This window comes from Falco biarmicus, chromosome 9 (genome assembly GCF_023638135.1).
Source record: "Falco biarmicus isolate bFalBia1 chromosome 9, bFalBia1.pri, whole genome shotgun sequence".
Lineage (NCBI taxonomy): Eukaryota > Metazoa > Chordata > Aves > Falconiformes > Falconidae > Falco > Falco biarmicus.
The window spans coordinates 37,443,629-37,459,294 of NC_079296.1; the positions used below are offsets into that span (position 1 = coordinate 37,443,629).

At 47.8% G+C, this 15,666-nt stretch overlaps 1 long non-coding RNA gene across 1 annotated transcript; it reads right to left on the reverse strand.

Annotated features, from left to right (window-relative positions):
- Positions 1-2,456: 2,456 nt before the first annotated feature.
- On the reverse strand, positions 2,457-10,928 carry LOC130155016 (uncharacterized). Its single transcript, XR_008823900.1, has 3 exons — positions 10,482-10,928; positions 9,975-10,289; positions 2,457-2,547 (listed from the first exon to the last, which is right to left on the reverse strand). It is a non-coding gene; the product is annotated as an uncharacterized LOC130155016 (long non-coding RNA).
- Between the last annotated feature and the right edge of the window lie 4,738 nt (positions 10,929-15,666).

Here is a 15,666-nt window from a genome sequence, read left to right on the forward strand (position 1 = left end):
TGCCTGGGACCTTCACATCCGTGCTGAACAGGCCAGTAAATGAACTTGTCTTCCTTTTTCCCCTTCTTTGCCATGCAGGGTCCTGGCTCAGAGTTAGGGATGTACTCAAATGTCACTTCTGGTAAACATTTATTTTTGTTGAGGAACATGATGTGTTTATAGGCTGTGGAGTGGGCCAGCGAGAAGCAACGGGCATGCGCCAAGTCTTGCAACATCTTGATACTTCTCAGTGCTTCTGAATACCTTGGTCTCCCACAAGGGTCATGTCTGGTCCTTAGGGCATTTTAAACACAAGGGAAAAAATGCATTGGGGAAAAGTATTCCCAAGGTCTCGGGCATGTTTGAACAGCACGACAGTGCTTTCAGGTGGCCTGCATTGCATCAGCCTGGAGACAAAAGGGAAACACCCCCAGAGCAAAGGGTCTGAGATGAGACAACAGCTGGCTGAATGTGCCTTCATTTCAGCACTGCCCAAAGCTAACCAAGACTTCACCTGCCACATCAGCTTTGGACCATAGCTTCATTTCCCTCAATGGATTAGCCAGCAGGGTACAGGACATTTTTACAAACAATTTCTGTGTCCATAGGATATTTGATGGAGACAGGCAAGTTTGACTGGTAAAAAGGAAGCCTGAGCCTTTACGAGACATTTATTATTATTGTTTCTCTGTATCAAAGTTGTCCTTCAGAAATACCATGATCTTAACAGAATGAATGGATGCCTAAGCGTTATGAGAAATCAGCACTTACTGCTGCCAAGACTTCACAAGGGATGTGAGTATCTGTAACCAAGTACTATGATCTTGATGCTGAAATACTCAGGTGATTCATCTATCACACATGTGGCATAGGAGGTCACATTCAGATGACGTCAAAATTCAGTGAATATCTTTTTTCTGTGCTCTGTATTCTAGTTCTGAGTTTCCTTCTCCAAGCTGGCTCAGAAACACCAGGAGAATAATCATTCCTGTAGTTTTACAGCATTTATATGTCAAGTCTAGGAAGGAACTTGAAAATGGAGTACTGCTATGGTTTGTGTTCCCACTGAAGAGAAAAGGTTGAAACTTAAAAACAGTTGAACTCAGTTTTGATCTGATCACTGGAGAAGAGATACTTAGAACACATTTCACTTGTAATGATTTTTAAATTTAAACCAAAGTAGTTCCTGTTGTTTCTTACTGGGACTAAAAGGAAAGCCCAACAGTCCTGATGTGGACTAGTCAAATCAGGCATTTTCCAGTGTTCTACAATCTGGATCATGGATTTTATCTCTTTTCCCGCACAAACCTGTATAGCTTTACCTCTTGCTTTTATGAGCTGCTACCCTACAAATCCATTTTAGTCTGACAAGAAACTCCCTCCTATGTCTGTACACAGGTCTAAATACACTGATTTTGAAACATTACCTACAGCAAAGACAGCCCCCTTCATCATTTCATCCACCGTTATCCTACTGTTGACCATACTAAAATACACTTTGATACGCATGCCACCAGACGCTGTCAAAAAGCTCACATTGGGCACCAAAAAAAACAAAAGGAGAAACCACAGAAAATGGAGATGCTGCTTTCAGATGCTCATCCAGACACAATTTTCCCTGCCTCTTTCTTTTCAAGATAAGCTTCAGCTACTCAGTTTGGATACACACATTGAAACTCCCAAAACTTCGACTTTGGATATGAGTGGTAGCTGGCACTTCTCTGTTTTTTTCTACACAGTCAGATGCATCAAAAGACTGTAAGGAAGGCTGAATGATTCATAGTAACGGAATGAAATGCCATTCACAAATGTTTTTTCCATAGCAATTTGTCACTTATTGTATTGAAACCACTTCTGAAGATGTGTCTGAAAGAGCCTTTTGATATTAGCATGATTTAAAACATAATGCAATTAAACAATCCCATAATATTTCTGTATGTTATATGAGCGGGACCTCAAGTGACCACTTCATTCAACCCCCTGATAAATGGCTACTTTAACAGAAGGATGGCTATTATTCTGCAAGATACCTCAAATAGTTGTTTAACACCAAGGAATTCAAATCTTCCCACCCCAGAGGCATTTTGGCACACCAAAATTTAGCAGCTCAGCTCTGGTCTTGGGTCTAGCCTAAATGTCTCAACCCTTCTCAAATCAGCCAAGAAACATGCACCTCCCAAGAGCCGTTCTGCTCACTTCAAAATTGATGTCTAAAATTAATGAGAACATTTGCCCTCTAGATGTCTCTTTCTCTTTTTATTGACCACCTGGATGTCTATCACTTTTCCTATCATTTCTGCCATATGCAGAGTTACTATTTACATACATACCCAACATGTTACACACATGTCCACAACACTGATTTCCTATACCTCAAGCACATTGTTACACAAGTATGCATAACTTTGCATTCGCATACCACATGACATTAAAAAAGCTTTCAACAAGATGTAGACAAAAAAGGCCCTTCCAAAGTGCTAGCCATCCCAGATGCCTACCTGCTGGGCAGTTGCATCGCTGGTGTGTGTCTCGAACTTCTCTATGTCTTGGCAAGTGGAACTTTAATTTCTGTCAGGGGAGGAAAAAAGAGCAGAAGTATTCATTAATACCATTGAAACCAAAGCCTCAAATTCTTGGAAAAGGGGGACTGGGGGTGCTGCCCAAGTAGAGATGAGAGAGACAGAGCAGAACAGTTTGGGAATTAAGAAAGGCATTAAAGATCATAGTCTTTAACTAGAAATGTGGGGGTTGATTGGAAGCAGGCTGAGGGAGTTTCGTAATGGCCTCCAAATGTGGTCCTCCTGACAGGCATTACAAAATCAAGAGCCAGCAGTGGCGAATAAAGAGGTGACTGTGTCCTCATGAGAAAGCCATGTTTTCAGAAGACCCACTCAGCAGATGAAAAACAGAGATCTGAAGCAGGTACACTTCTCCTCTGTGGCACACACTTATGCTCATGGAGACACCTGGACAGACAGAATAGTCCCACTGAAAAACTGTGGCTGAAGGTGGCCTGATTAAACAGCAATGGCATTTCCTGAAATCTTCAGAGGCTGTGAATTTTTCTTCAAGCATAGAACAAGACAAAACCTATCAAGAGCTTCAACAAGGTGGAATCACATCAAAATTTGCATTTCCAATGAGTTTTTGGATACAGTGCCAGCATGTAAGTCTCCTGCTCTCTGGCTCCATCTGTGAATCTCTTAAAGGGGCAACAGAGTCCACCTGAGGGCACCACATCTTCCCTCACTGGAAACATTATTAAAATTGACCCAAGTCCTGAGCAAAATGTGCTTTAGGGACAGCATCCACACCACCACTCATAGACTTTATTAAAAGAACTGATTTAGTGAAGAAAATGCAAATCAATCCAAATAAGTTATTCATTAATGCCTGTGAACCGCACTGGGTTAATGATTTGAGATTATTTGAGAAGACTGACTGCCAGGATGCCTGTACTAAGGAGTCACTCCCTCTTCCATTCTAACCCTCAAGCCCAACTGTTCATCCCAGTTGCACCTTATTATTGTCCAATCTACTTCACAACTGAGGCCAAAATTTCAAAAGAAATAGCCTGATGTTGGGCTCAACAGAAGCCCATGCCCAGGATCATATAGAAATTATGTGATTTGCACAAGTAAAAAAGCACCTTCCTGCAAGAAGGTATGAGTCTGGGGAAAATTTCTCTTAGGAAAAAACTAAAGCAGCATATTTCTGCCTGGAATGAGGGAAGGCAGAACTGGCTGGAACACTTCTATTTTTCACTTTGAAATGACTGGCTTCCTTATTGCGAGTCAAAATCACTAAGGGTTGTTGTGACTGACTAGAAATTGAATATTTTCAGAGCTTTTTTTTTGCATGGTAGGCTGAAATGTTTTGATAGTGAGTTGATTTGATATCAGGGCAAGGAAAGGGTTTCACACAAGGAGAATTGCCAGTTCCCATAACAGCATTTTATCTGTATTTACCTTCTCAGTTTAAAAACACAGATATGTGAATCTTCGCGTTTGGGCACTTTCCCATCTAGCTGCCACCCCCAGATGGCATGACTTTGCCCTGCAGCACTGCCTGGCTTCAAATGCTTTGTGCTAATGGTCAAACATGGGCACAAACCAGACAGTGGAGCCTTTATTTGGATACTCACACTGGTATGTAGACATACGCGTTCCCATTTCCATCTCCACATGTGCCAACCAAAATGTCTGAACACTAGACTGCCTCATTTGGGTGGGGTTCCCATGTTTGGGAATTGGGCTTAGCACAGAGAAGGGGTGATGGTTCACACAGGCGGGAGCAGAAAGTAATTTCCTAGCCAGAGAGGGTCCGAACAGCCTGGCTGCAGTGGGGCCCTTTATAGGACAGAAATCTGCAAGGAAACGTGCAACAGACCCCTGCCCCACCAAGCGCAGAGACCTCAGGGGCCAAGGGGGAATGGCTCAGGGGGGAAGGCAGAGCTAGGGTGTGCTGCAAGAGGGTCTTGGCTGGGTTGCTCTGCCGGCACACGAGGAGAGGAGAGGAGCAGCATAACTGGACTTACTAGGGAAGTGATGACCCAGCAGGGCTTGAGCATGACTAGGAGAGGAACAGAAACGATAGCATTTCCCCATAACTATCTGCAAGGTCAGGGTAGTGGAAACACCTCAGACAACTGAAATAGCCTTCTCAGGGATGGGGGCTCCTTGGGAGGGAGGTGCAAATACTGCTGGGCAGGGCTGGGGGGTACAGCCCCAAGCACTGGTACCATGCAGCCATCAGGCACTCACTGGCATTGGGCATTTTCCCCATCCCTGGCCATCGCAGTGCTTCCCTGGAGCCCAGGAACTCTGCACATCCCTGGGGAGTGCAAAGGGCAGTGGTGCCGTGGGATTGCTCCCCTTCAGCAGGAGGCAAAACCTACTAGGAATTTAGGAGTGCCTGGAGTTCAGTTTCCTGCACAGTCTATTAAACAAACACTAACTGCAACAGAAAAAGTCCTGGCTTCTGGAGACCTCAGTTCAACTTCAGGTTGAGATGGTGAAACAAAATGAATTCCCGGCCTTTTCTGCTTCCTTCATTACCAATGTGCAAAATACCACCAACTCAAGAAGTCAGCTTTGCTCAGGAGAGCCAAAAGAAAGGGCTTTCCTCTAAAACTGGCCTTTCAAAGAGAAAACTTTAATTCCCAGGCAAAACAAAATCTTTCCGTTTTAGGGCAAGGTTGACTTCTGTAACCAAAACCAAAAGAACATGGTCTCTGGCAGTCTAGTGTTTAAGATTTCCTTTCTTGGATCTGGGGTTTGCTATTTCAACTGGGGGACACCTAGAGGATGAAACATCAGAGCAGCAACACCTACACATATGAAGGTGGCTGAAAAAGCCTTTGCCAGAACTGGGGCCACAGCTGACCAGCTCTGACCTGGGGACTGTGCAGCTCTGTGTATTTGGGGAGCCGAAACGGAAAAACCTTCTGTCTGCATGAGGGCTATGCCAGAAAAGTTGGGTTGAAACACATGCTGGAAACGGGCAATAAAGCCAGCACGGGCTTTTCCCTTGGGTTTTGTTAACTCACTGCTAGCGTGACAGGACAGGGCTGACTTGGGTGGACAGAGCAGTGAAAGCGAGACCTCTTCTGACATTAAAAGACCATGGCTGTGGCCTCCTAAACCTTGCAAGTGCCTGTCTATTTTGGATGGGCACTTGAGATTAGGTGAAAGAGAGGGCACTTCTTCAAAGGGGGCAGATTAATAGCTCTTTAGCACATGTAGTTGTTTGCAGTCACCCAGGGAGGTGAAATCATTTCCCACCACTATCTCCAGCAGCTAAAAGAAACATGTCTCAAATAGATAATCTATTACAACCATAAAGAGGATTTCAGGGGTGGGTGGTTTTGTTAACTCTTATTGTTTTATCTCCAATTTAGCTGTTTTTTCTTAAAGGGCCAGCTTCTGGAATCACAGGACCATGTGGCATAGAGCAAATGCAAACAGCGAGCCCTCCCTGATAGAGCAAAAAACCTGTAATTAACACCATCTAGGTTCAAGGACTGCAAGCAGTTGAAATGAAGTGGGACTTAGCTGCCAGAGAAACTGGAAGAAAAAAAATAGATCTCATGATTTTGGGGTGGAAAACACTAAGCTAAAGATTGAGGCAGTGGATGTTTAGAGCAATCTTGCTGACCCTGGGAAGCAGAATTGAGCAGTGTGCTTTGAGACACTGAAGAAAAAGGAGGAATAAAAAGCTTTAAGTCAGGAGGGAAAAGGAGTTTTCAGGTATCCTTCCTTTGCTTCCATAAGTAAGGAAATAGTCCCAGGTAAATGAGCCTATTGGGAAAGCAGTGAGGATCCATGCTCCCTCCCCATCCATGGCACAGTCCCTGAATCCTTTCAGCATCACTAAAGACACAAAAAATACCCTCAACACAAGCCTCTGAGAGCCTGAGCGCATTCAACGCAGTGCAGAGGGACAGCTGATCTTCCCCCAGACTTTACAGGGTAACTGCTGTTTTACACATACACACACTTCTCTCTACAAGCACACAGATTCTGGGTTTTTTTCCTAGTAGCAGCACTGAATCCATCCCGCTCTCCACCCTGATGAGCTTTTGGCAAATGAAGTAGTACCAAATGTTACCTGGCACAGGGAAGGACTGTGTTTTCTTCTTTGGAAAGAAGAAAACATTTGCCTCTCCTGCAAATGCCAGTAGTGAGTTTATTTGTGCTCTTTGTATGATTTTATAGTATCCCATAAATGCAGAGGAATTCCTGCACAGAGTTAAAGTTCTCCCTGATCTACCTGGTATTGCCCTGTTCCACACAGAGGTTTTTGTGGGAAAACTCAGTCAATTTGTGTCTGGTAGAAAATTCCCATCTGGTATTCACTGACACTGTTCAGAGGTTTACACAGCAGTGAATGAAGCAGCACTGGTCAGGCTGCTTCTGGGAAAGCATCTGCCGCCCTCTCCTCGCTCATCCTGATCCGAGCTGGAAACACTGCTACAGCAAGCCATGGGCGCTCCATAACTGGGCTGCAAGACCAGGAAAACATCCCCACCAGGTGGCTTAAAATTTACATTTAGAACAAACCAACCCAGCTCCTCTCCCTGCCAGTTTGCTTTATATTTGCTTGTCTGGAAGATGGGCACCTAACAGGACTTTGGCATTTTGCACTTTTCAGTGCAATCTGCATGGCGTCCCCATGGCTGCTCACAGACCCTCGGGAACCTCTGGGCACAAATACAGCACAGTCTGGAGGCCACCGCACACTCCAGCACAGAGCAGTAAGGGGTTTGAGCATAAACTTAGAGCTCCTCTGTCAGCACTTGCAGACTTTCCTTCTTCATGTTCCTCCAGCTGATCTTCACAGCCACCAAAGCTAGAAACGTGCTCCTGTGCCCATGCCCTCACCTCCCACATCCCTCCCTGGCTTAGACCAGCTTTTTGCAAAGCCAGTTGCTTTAAAGCTTTGCTATTTTATTTTATGATGGATAACACTGAGCTGGCAGCTGTGAAACCCATTAAGGTCGGAACACCAGGAAACTCTGTGAGGATGTGGCAGTGAGAAGCAGTGAGGGTCTGAGCAGGGGGGGAATGAATATTTCACTTTCACGTCCATCATGGCAAACCCAGCCACAGCCCGTCTCCCCCCAGTCACACCAGGCACTGTCTCTTGCTTTCCTCATTTTAATTCCTACATCCTTCCTCTGCTCCTCTATCTTTCCTGGTTTTCCCTATCCTTGTCCCTCATCAGCCAGTCCAGGACACCCATCCAACTTAGCCCCACTTCAGACCTAATGAAAAGAAGGACCAGGAGATTTGGTTTTCTTTCCTAAGCAAAAGCCCATATGCCACCCCACCATCTGTCTGCCAGCAGACCCCCTCCCTGAACCTCAAGCCACTTGGCCCACACCAGTGCCTCTGGCTGTGCTGTGGAGGTCTGAAGTAGCTGATTTAGGACTTTAGCTGAAGCAGGCAGCAGAGCTGGGGACGGTCTCCTCCCCACGGGGCACAGCCCTCCTTCCCCCATGGGCAGCACACCTTCCCAGGTATAAAGGGACAGGAGACCTGGGTCAGGCATCCCTGCTCCTCCACAGGCTCCATCACCTTTTTCCAAGCTATTTTTGCAGTTGTGCCCCATTGGAGAGCTGGTAACCCCGACAGTACCTGGGAGCAAGTGCCCCTCAGGCAGTGGTTCCTGTCCCATGACTGCTCTCCACATGGACTGCAAGGGGGCTGGGACCACGTCCAGGGGCTCAGGAGGGGCTGCTTAGAGAACAGAGGTGCTGCCGGGCATGTGGGCATCACAAGAGCCTCATTTCCTTGCTAAGCCGGGCTATAAAAAGGCGGAAAGGTGCAGCGGCCAGCAGAGCCAGCAGGACACAGGGGGCCATCCGGCCCCCGGGCACTGCTCCCGGGAGGCGTCCTGTGGCACGTCTCAAATCACTTGGTAGACATAAACTGTGACTTCCCTGGAGATTCGTGCCAGCAGCAATGAAGGGACTGCTACACATTATCCCCCGCCCAGTGTTGGGGAAGGAGTCCCTGTGAAAGGGCGCAACCACAAGGCACAGGTCCAGCCACTTGCAACACTTCTACCTCCCTTAAAAGCCTTTTTTCTGTGGGGTATTGCTCCATGGACACTGTCTCCCCCTTATTCCTCATCCAAAGAGACCATTCAAAACCACATTTCTCAGCTCCTACGAGTTTGTTGACTTGAGGTTCACAGTTTTTGGCTGCAAACCCCAGCTGATCCAGGGACTGTTCCCATAAGACCCATAAACAGTAGCCAAGCCTGTCAACTGTAGGTTTAAACTCCTCACCACAGACCTTTTCTGCTCCTAGAACACAGCGGGGGTGGGGGTGGGGGATGGTTCTGGGGTGGGGGGTGTCCCCAGGTGCCAGGCAGCACTGCCCTGCGGCAGGTCCCAATAGTCACTCTGATCATCCCATTCTTTGCCTCATTTGGCAACAGCAGCACACGAGATCTTTTCAAGACACAAACAGGTTTTGGGCTAGCCCTGGGGATCTCTCCAGCCTGTCTCTAGCCAAGGCTGGAGTAAGCACAAAAAAAGAGAGATGGGTGGAAATGGCCCCAGCCCTGAATCTCAGCCTTAAGCCTCCCCTAGAGCTGTGAGAACAGGTTAGTGTGGACCTTCCTGGAGACTGTAGAGATGTGAGCCACCATCTGCTCCCTGACACATGTCAAAACCACTTCAAAGCCCTGACAAGGCAAGGAATACTGCAGGATACTCATCCTGCCCAGGGTAGGGGTACCCAGGCAGCCCTCAGTAGCATCAGCACAGCAAAGTAAAATGTCATCAACAAAAATCTGTACTTTTGTGCCCTCTTTATTGGTCTGCTGAAGCTCAGGCTTCTTCAGCAGCAGCTGTGCCCTGTCCTCAAAGGAAGAGCCCACTGTCTCCAGTGGAGTTTGGATGGGGTTCAAGCAAGCATAGCACAGCCATATGCTCTGCTCTGATGCTCTGACAGTACCAGAAACTATCCTGGCAGTGCCAGGGTATCTCGTTTTCCTCAGTCAGGAACCACGGAAGAGGTCAGGGCTGGCATGGCAGCAAATGAAGCCTATCATGACATCGGTGTGTTTGCAGTTACTTCCTCCTTCGGCCACACCAGCTGTAGCATGCCTTGCCTGTCACTCTCCTGGGGCTCAAACCCACACTGAATTCCCAGGTTTAACCTCTAGCTCTAACTCTTACAGCAGGCAATGCCATCTGTCACCAGATGGGTAGGGCTGGAGGCTCTTCCCTCCCTGCTAGGACCAGGTATGAGGTTTCTCCCTTTGCAAAGTGCCGGGGCTCAGCTACAGCATGGGCTGAGCCAGAGGGAAGCAAATGGCAGGTGGATCCAAGAGGCGGGAGGGACCTGAAGGCATGGGAAATTCAACTTAGCAGCATCACTTGTGCAGAGATACACCTTTAAGGGGGTTAAAAAACAAATAATGCAACTATGCAAGCATCCATGCGCCTAAAATCCATACACACAAAATGAAAGGATACCAACCTCATCAAGCAGTTGGTCAACTCGTCCCAAAATAGCTGTCTCCATTTGGTCTGCTGAGAGCCAGGCAGGGAGCTGTGTGGGTCTGTCTGCTTCCAAGTGGGACACCCGGGACTGCAGATCGGAGGTCCGAAAGTACAGCAGGAGGCTCAGCACCAGAGAAAGCAGGGAGACACCAGGCAGCCCTGAGCCCAGCAGGAGAGGGAGGCGGCAGCATCTCTCCCCATCGCTGGTCCTGGAGGGAGCCACGCACCCCCTGTCAAAAGCTGCCTCGCTGACGCCTTTCCAGCTCTTCTCTTCCAACATTCCCTCCCTGTCCTGAGAAACAATAAATAAATAAATAGAATAAATAAAGCCTCACTCCTACTCCAAGAAGCACAATCCAGAAGGCATAGAAAAAGAGCGTCCAAGGGGATCCCAGTGCCAGCAAATGACAAACAACAGCAATAATGACAAAAGTGAATGGGGGGGGAGGGAGGTGTCGTTAAAAAATAAAAACAAACCACACACACATAAAAGGGGTGCAGAAAAAAAGGATCCAACTGCAGCAAAGAGTGGGAGAGGAAAAAGAAAAATCTGATCAGGATATTTTTTTTTCCTCCTGTGTTTCAGTCTTTTGGTTCGCTGGTAGGTTTTTGTTTCCTTCTAAGCTGCCAATTTCAGTTCCTTCGCAAACTGGCCAGGAGCTCGCACATGAAAGTCCCCATTAGAGAGAGGTAATTCTCAGCTGCTCCGGCGACGTTGTGCTCTGGCTGATCGTGGCTCCCCTGTAACATGACACACTCCCTCCGAACTACGGGGCTGGGATGAGCGAGCTGCGCGGCTTCCCAAAGTAACCTCCTCTGCTCACCCTCTCTCTCCACCTCTGCCTTGCAGCATGATTTATTTATTTATGCAAAACACCAGGGTGGGATCAGGCAGCGGGACGCCCCTGTCCCACTCAGTCCCCAAACCACCTCTCCGCCGCCAGCCCTTCCCTTTGAAGTTACACTCGCCAAGGTTATTTATAGCGGCAGGAAAGAGACTGTAAAGCAGAGGCTGGGCTCACACCAGGCTGCGTCTTTCTTTCCTGCCCGCAGCCAAAGGGCATTTTACAAGATGGTACAAACAGGCTGTCGCGTCCCCCGCGCAGACCCCAGGGCAGCTCTGAGACACCAGCAGTGGGGTAGTCTGACCCCAATATTTTGAAGAGAGCAGCCATGCAGGGTGAGAACCAGAGGGACACATCTGGAAACAAGACCTGGCAGCTGAGGGCTCTGCAAAAAACAAGCAAAGGGCAGCAGGGAGCAACACCCCAGGCGGGCAAGCTGCAGTGCGAGGGGGGAACCTTTTGGGCTCGGTTTGGGCATACAACCTACCGAGCCTGGGGGGCACCGAGGGCGGCCAGAGGAACTGATGTGCTGAGGCCCTCTAGTGAAGCAGAGCTTCCCGTCACCTCCTCCGTGTCCTCCCAGGCATGAGGTGCTGGACAGAACACCCCCTTGGCGGGGAGCAGTCTCCCCAATACGTGCCGTAGAGCAGCTCTGAGCCACGCGTCTGGGAAACAAAGCCTCTTTCTGTTCTTCAGGAGCAAGGGAGGCCCACCTCTCCCAATTTTTCCGAGTATGACATGCAATATTTTATCCTCCAGGGTGACATGCAGGCTCTACTGAGCCCCTGCCTGTCCATCTGTCCATCCTTTGATCCCCTTCTTGAGTGCACACAACAGTGAAGCAGCACAAAGCCCACTGCGATACACAATCATTAAAACCCAAGCAGCAAATTGGTCTCTTAAAATCAAGCTCCCTTGTGGCTCTTTCGCTGTCATTTACACATTTTAAATGAAGATTGTGCGTGCAGCCTGTGCTGGAAATTACTGGCAGAGAAAACTCATATTCATCTCTTGCCCGGTCTCTGTTTCAGAGGGCTGGAAGAAACAGACGTTCTGGGAGCAGGTTAAAGCAAGCATGAGCTGTTTCTTCTCCACCAGACAAACCCTTGGAGGGCCCAGTAGCACACAGCCCTGATTCTTTGAATGGCCTCATGCCTTTCACAGCCACTCGCTTCCCGAAATGGGGTTTTAGCGTCTGCGAGGCAGGAAATCCTTTCTTTATTTCTTTTAGCAGGTTTCTTGTCATCTCACTGCTCAAATTCATATTGCTGCTCTGGCATGCATGGAAAACACCCCTCTGATGGCTGTAGCCTTTCAAAAGTATGAGTGGGGCAGAACCATGTAACCCACAGAGACCTGATGCACACAGGGTGTCTCTTTGTTCAGAGGCACAGCCAACCTGGTCTCCTACCTCCTCCTCAGCCTCTTCTCAGCTATGCCTGTGTTAGCAGCTTATTTCTCTGAGAAGTAAAAAGGAGTTTCTGAGGCTGTGGCTCTGCCAGAGAAGAAACATGGTCCGTGGAGCTATCTTAAGATGCTATCTGCCATCGTAGCAAATAAGCAGACAGTGGTAAAAGAAGGAGACATGCTTAGAGACTGACGGTGCAGCGTTTGGGAAGCAGAGATCTACACAGGGAAGTAACAGTTGGCAGCTGGGATGCTGAGCATACTAGAGAGCTCTGAAGCACACTACTTAAAGACTGGGGTTGAACTACTGATGACTACAGCTACTTGCCTGTGTTATACATAGTTTCACCAAAAGCTCTCTCCTTCTCCCCACCCCTCCACCCCCCTTTATACCAGCCCAAGCACTAAAATCACAAAAATGCACCCTTTAAGCTGAAAATGGAAATCTGTTGGGTGTCTACATTTCATTTCCCCATGCTGGCTGGGGAGAGCTCTCTGCTCTTTCTCTCTGATTTCTGACAGAGATCCTGCTGTCCAGACACAAGCATCGCCTGAATGACTCTGTAAGTACCTTTTCCTGCCTCCCCACCAGCCCCTCTCCAGCTGATCAGTTCATTTAGGGGGTATGTCATAGCTGCTGTAGGCTGGGGAGCTGCACTCAGCCAGGTTTCACGTGGAAGCCTTAGCTGCAGATGTGCAGGAGGGTAATTTTTCTATCCGTGAGGCCTTAAGGAGCCCTGTCATCCCATGCCAATAGAAATGGACTAATTTAACTACAAATCTGAGCCAGCGCATGTTGAGTCTGCAGCACTGTTCAGCAAACAAGCTGCCTCCAGAGACGGGCCCTGGCACGTGGAGTCATCTCGTTGCTCCTTGAGTGGAGCACAGCCCAACCTTCAGCTCTCTCGGCAGCCTCAGAGGAGGTGGGTGCTGGCCTGAAACCAGTCCTCCTTCAAGTTCATGACTCTTGAGACTGGTCAAGTAGAAGCAGATGCTCAGTTGCAATCAAGGGAGTGATTTCACTGACCGGTGACTCTTTGAGCAGGCTAGATTGCCCTCAATATGCTGAGCTTGAGGTTATATCCCTCTCTCCTCAGGGAGGTTGATGCAATGCCTTACAAGGACAGTTACCACACACTTCCGCTGCTTCTAACAGGTCCTCCGGGGTGGTTATGGACCTCAGCACAAACATGTAATGAAATCTGGAGCAAATATAAAACAAAATATACCTCCTAAAGAGCTGAACCCCTCTATACAATGAAAGAAAATGTTTCACATCTAGCACATGGCACTGGGTCAATTGACATGCTGGACATGGTTACACACAGGTATGGAAGCCTCCAGATTTATCAGTATGTAGCTGGTACTGGCACTTTGTCCTTCTCAAGGGCATTTGCATGTGGGCAAAATGCTTTACAGAGAGGTTGTTCAGTGCTGCCCTGTGACAGACACACGGAGCTCACAAAGGGGCATGACATGCAGGAATTCCTTGCAGGGCACAATGTGGTTCCTTGCAAGAGACCATAAACCCTCTTTGACCCCAGGTAGGTACTGTGGGCATGAACCCCTCCACACCACACACAGGGTAGGCCAGAAATGGAAGAGCTGGGCATGGATGAGGTTCTTGCTTCCACACACATGGTTCAAGCCAGCAAGGTATCTACAGCAAGTCTTTGTTTGGCCTGGAAAGGGGTGGGCAACAGCAGCAGGCCTTTCTCACTTACCTTCATTTTAAGCAGAGCCTTTCATTAAAAAAAAATTTAAAAATTAAAAAATGCCCTTCCTGTCACTAGCTGGAAGTTGAAGCCAACCATATGGAGATGACCGTGCACTCAATTCCACCAGCAATCTCCAAAACTGCCCGAGGAGAACATCCCCTTTACAGGCCAATTACTAGGGAGAAAAATCCCACCCCACTTCTCTTTTTCTTTCTGGGTTGGTTTTCTTCTTTAACTCTCAGGAAATGTGGGGGTCTTGGTGTGCTCGAACGAGCCATTAACTAGCAGCCGACATCTCCAGCTATTGTAAATATATTAACTCGAGGTCTTTCGCTGCATTTATTAGACTCAAGAACAACATCTGGAAACAGATGTTTTCTGAGAGCAAAAGAGAGGATGGAGGAGGGGAAAAAACAAGGCGGGGGGGAGGACCCTTGCAAGTGTAATTGCATGGGTCTGCAGACCATCCCTTTGCAAAATGCTGCTCAGATGCAAGAGGCTGAGGACAGCGCAGCTACATCCATCTTAGACAAGGCAGTGAGAGCAGGACATCTCAGGGGAGCCTGTTTGAGAGCAGCAGTGATGGGGGTATAGAAAAACCTACATCTGCTTTCAGGCCCTTGTGATGAATGGTCATAGCACTCTCACAAAAATGGGATATGAAGGTGGGGTGGTGGGTTTTTTTCCCTATCCTGGTCATGGGCCTTCCCAGTTCTCAGTTGCTCTGCAGCCTAGATACTGTCCATGAGCCTGGCAGTCATGTCACCTCCCTAGAAGTTTGGCAGCATCTGCCACAGGGACCCACAGAGTGGGCAAGGTCTAGAGTCCCCACGGGACACCACCACAGTGTCCCATCTACCCCAAGCAGCCCTTCTTCAAAGGGCAAGCAGAGTGGAAACCTCCCATCCCAAGGACTGTGAAGGACCAAGAGGTCCTGCTCTGACTTGGAGTCTCCATGCCATGGCTCAAGTTCAGACAATATTTAGAGAATTGCATGGTGTTACTAGGGACAAAGAACAAGCAGGCACATGCACGCTTAAAAATATATCCCATAACATTATTGGTGAAACTCCATTCTCAACCAGATACACTTTGGCTTAGGCACCAGAGATGCCTAAGGTACAACAGAGATCTGAGATCAAAGATTCCCTGCATTTCTTCTGAAGGAAATGTAATTGCACCCATACACATACACTTGGTTTTCATAACAACAACAAAAAATCCAAAACCTCCAAAACTACACAACCAGTATTTTGTCATCTTTAACTCTAGGTTCACCTCTGACATCTCCAGCCCTGTCTCTCCTCTGATACGCAGCTACAAATACTTCACTGGTCAGGTCAGGAATATTGAGTATTACTTACCTAATTTGGCAGTTGTTTATAGCAAGTATTAAGTAGCCTATGGAGCAGAACAATTCCCGCCTGAGGAGCTGCTCTAATCCATTGTGGAGTTATAGAATAAAGACACATTTGATCCTTTGGGAAAAGGGTTATAAAAATACATGGAAAAAATGTACTGTCCGCGCATAGTAATATCATGGCTGGTTTCAATCACTTGGTCTCCTACAAAACAAAAGGGCTTGCTGCACAATATAGACCCCTAGCCTTGACAACAGCAAGGGCAGAAAGGAAGAAGTGAAGCTGGTAGTATCTGGTTGGGGCTTTTTTTTTTTCATAACCCTAAAATGCCTGAGCTC